A 4,009-nucleotide genomic window follows, 5' to 3' on the forward strand; every position below is an offset into this window, starting at 1 on the left:
AGACGAAATATCAAATACATTATTTTTGTCAACTACGTTATGAGAATTTTCTAAAAAACATATTCTTTTATACATATATCGCTCGATGACCGTCCTAGGGAAACAATTATTCAACAAGATTTTTTTAACCATCTGTAAGTTCTCATTATGAAATCGTTTATCCGATAACAAAATAGCGTGGTCGACTAAGTTATTAATCGTGTTAACTTTGTATTTAAACGGATGGTTAGAATGGTAGTTTAAATATCTACCAGAGAAGGTGGGTTTCTGGTACCAACTAGTCAATAGTTTGCCATTGTTTCTAAAAACCAATGTATCCAGAAAGTTAATCTTGTTATTTATCTCTGTTTCATGTGTAAATTGCAAACGGTGATGGTATTTATTAAAAGTAGTCAAAATGTTATCCATTTTATTGCGTGGTACTATTGCAAAAATATCATCAACGTACCTATAATAAAAGCCAGTTGGGTCGTCTCACATTTATTTTTAATTTTATACATCACTGGCGATACAAGATATCTACTATTAATTTTACTGCACATTGACCGAATGATGGTGCTTACACGGAGAGGTGGTTTTTTTCAAACAATCTCTGATCATTATGGTTTTAACCACACATTGTTGCTGAAATCATGGATTGATATCAAGAAGAAGTTATTTACATCGAAACATCAACTAATTTTCCTGCTTCGATGCAGAAGATTGGATTTACTTCTACCACACATCAAGAAATTGAAATTGAACATCTTTTTCTACAGTAATAGCGTAAACCAAAAATTTGATTATTTTTCTAGACGAACTCGAATTAGATTGTTGAACTTAGAAATTAAAGATTTAAATTATAACATAAAGTTCTTACATTCCAAACTTTATAACATCGAAAAAAGGATGTTTGACTTACTTCCACGTACTTTAATTAACAGATTTTTTGAACTTAATCAACATAAATTATTTATTTTTAATAAAACGAAAAAGGATAACGCGATTAAAAAGTTCAATAATTTATTACGTAATAATGATGTTTCACTTAACCCCTTTAGTAAAATTGACAGATCGAAATGGATAGTAAATTTGAGCAATAAAATTATTCCAGAGAACATTCTAGATTTTTTAAGCTTAGGTGATAAATTCGGGTTGCCTGTCTCACAGAATTATAAGAATGACCGCACTAACATTGTTATCGATATAGCTAAGAACCTAGAAATTAATTGCACTAAGATTCCTAATGCTCTTGTTGAATCGACAAGAAACGAGGTAACTAAAGCGGCATATGGATTTCTTAGAAAAAAGAAACACACTAGCTACATAGATAGATACATTATAAACAACTCTAAACAATGTCACAGTTATCTACGTGATAACGATGACATTTTAGTTACGACAGCCGATAAGGGTCAAACTACAGTTATTATGGACAAAAAAGATTATATTGACAAAATGAATGTTTTACTAAGTGATCAAGGTACATATACTAAACTGAAAAAAGATCCGCTCAAGAAAGTTTCGGGTAGAATCAATTCTTTAATCAAATCATGGCGAGATAATAAATTGATTGATGAAATGACATATAAACGACTTAATACCACAAATGGGAACCTTCCTCGATGTTACGGTCTACCGAAGATTCACAAAGTTAACGCGCCTTTACGTATAATTGTTTCGTCACTTGGGAGCCCGGTGTACAGTATAGCGCGTTTTTTACATGATATATTGGAACGATCAATTACGAAACCTATCTCACATATTAAAGACGGTTGGACGTTCGCGAATAAAATCAAGAATTTGAGTATTGAAGATAATGAAATGTTAATTTCTCTTGATGTCACTTCTTTATTCACAAACATTCCTAAGGAATTAGTTTTAAAAGCTATTAAAAAACGTTGGAAGGATATTTCATGTAACACAAATTTTAGTTTGACACAATTTTTATATGGAATCGACGCTGTATTAGAATCTACTAGTTTTCGTTTCAACGATCAATTTTATGAACAGATACATGGTACGCCAATGGGATCCCCCCTTTCACCTATTTTAGCAGACTTAGTTATGGATGATCTTGAGACAGAATGTTTAAGCTCTTTACAATTTGACATTTCAGTTTATTATAGGTACGTTGATGATATTTTTGCAATAGTACCACGCAATAAAATGGATAACATTTTGACTACTTTTAATAAATACCATCACCGTTTGCAATTTACACATGAAACAGAGATAAATAACAAGATTAACTTTCTGGATACATTGGTTTTTAGAAACAATGGCAAACTATTGACTAGTTGGTACCAGAAACCCACCTTCTCTGGTAGATATTTAAACTACCATTCTAACCATCCGTTTAAATACAAAGTTAACACGATTAATAACTTAGTCGACCACGCTATTTTGTTATCGGATAAACGATTTCATAATGAGAACTTACAGATGGTTAAAAAAATCTTGTTGAATAATTGTTTCCCTAGGACGGTCATCGAGCGATATATGTATAAAAGAACATGTTTTTTAGAAAATTCTCATAACGTAGTTGACAAAAATAATGTATTTGATATTTCGTCTTGTATTTTAATGCCGTATGTTAAGAACCTAAGTGAGACTATTGAGAGATCTATTAAGAAAACAGGCTTAAGTGTTATTTATACGATTCCAAAAAAACTTGATACGTTTATTAAACCCCGAAAAGACAAATTACCTAAAGCCGATATGACCGAGATTGTTTATAAAGTCGACTGCAATGACTGTGACGCCACATACATCGGACAAACTAAAAGACACCTTAATACTCGGATTAAAGAACATATGAATAATATAAAAATGCATGTCAGCAATCAAAATGTTATAAGCAAACATAGAAATGAATTTTCGCATGACTTTAAATGGACAAACTTAAATATTTTACATCGAGAAACAAACACTAGGAAAAGAGAGATTGCTGAAATGTTTTTTATAAAAAAATTTAATAACACGATCAACCTACAGAAAGACACAGAGAATTTGAATCCGATCTATGATAGAATAATCAAAGCTGTTTAACTTAGTTCGTCTTTACCATCCATACCGAACGTTTACGTGACACAATATTTATATTGAAATATGTAAAATGGAACAAAATTAATTATATATTGCACTTAAGAATTTATAAGGTACGTTTTAAATTGGTTTTATAATCTTGGTTTGCGCTTTACTTTCTTAAAAATCAAAATTCTTGTATGTACATCTATTGTATTTTTTAATGTTAATTTTAGACTTGATAAGGACCTAAACCTAAGGTCGAAACGTTGTCTTTTCTTGTACATGGCATCAAACAAATAATAATAAGAATTAATTTAAGCCAGTTGGGTCGTCTCACATTTATTTTTAATTCTATTTTTTGTCTCCTCGTTGATATCTCGGGTTACTTGTCGGCTTAGAGCGTCGGCATTCGCGTTTGCTCGTCCGGCCTTGTGTATCATTTCATAATCATATTCCTCGAGTTTCAGTCTCCAACGGATTAATCTAGACCCGGGGTCAGTTACATTGAACAACCATATCAAAGGTTTATGATCGGTAATTATTTTAAACTTTGTGCCATAAATGTATGGTCGAAAATGTTTAACAACCCATACAATTGCTAATAGTTCCTTCTCCGTAGTATTATAATTTTGTTCCGCGCGAGATAATACTCGGCTGGCGTATGCGATAGGTCTATCCTTGCCTACCGTTCCTTGTGATAGTACGGCTCCGATTGCATAGTCCGAGGCGGTAGTCACGTTGAATTCCTCATTGAAATCCGGATACTTTAGCACTGGCGCTGTCGTTAATCTTTTAATTTTTCAAACGCGATTTGTTGTTCGTTTTTCCATTCGAACGTTTCCGTTTTCTTCGTTAATTTTGTTAACGGTTTTGCGATTCGCGAAAAATTTTCTATAAATTTCCGGTAATAACCCGCTAGTCCGATAAACGATTGTACGTCTTTTACTTTCCGTGGTGTCGGAAAATTTTTTACCGCCTCTAATTTCGACGGATCTGGCAG

At 32.4% G+C, this 4,009-nt stretch overlaps 1 long non-coding RNA gene across 1 annotated transcript; it reads left to right on the plus strand.

Moving 5' to 3' along the window:
- The first annotated feature begins 2,719 nt into the window (after positions 1 to 2,719).
- On the plus strand, positions 2,720 to 3,327 carry LOC146721433 (uncharacterized). Its single transcript, XR_014925661.1, has 2 exons — positions 2,720 to 3,140; positions 3,243 to 3,327. It is a non-coding gene; the product is annotated as an uncharacterized LOC146721433 (long non-coding RNA).
- The last annotated feature ends 682 nt before the right edge of the window (positions 3,328 to 4,009 follow it).

This window comes from Nylanderia fulva, unplaced genomic scaffold (assembly GCF_048542155.1).
Source record: "Nylanderia fulva isolate GAGA-0341 unplaced genomic scaffold, ASM4854215v1 Scaffold477, whole genome shotgun sequence".
In the NCBI taxonomy this organism is placed as follows: domain Eukaryota; kingdom Metazoa; phylum Arthropoda; class Insecta; order Hymenoptera; family Formicidae; genus Nylanderia; species Nylanderia fulva.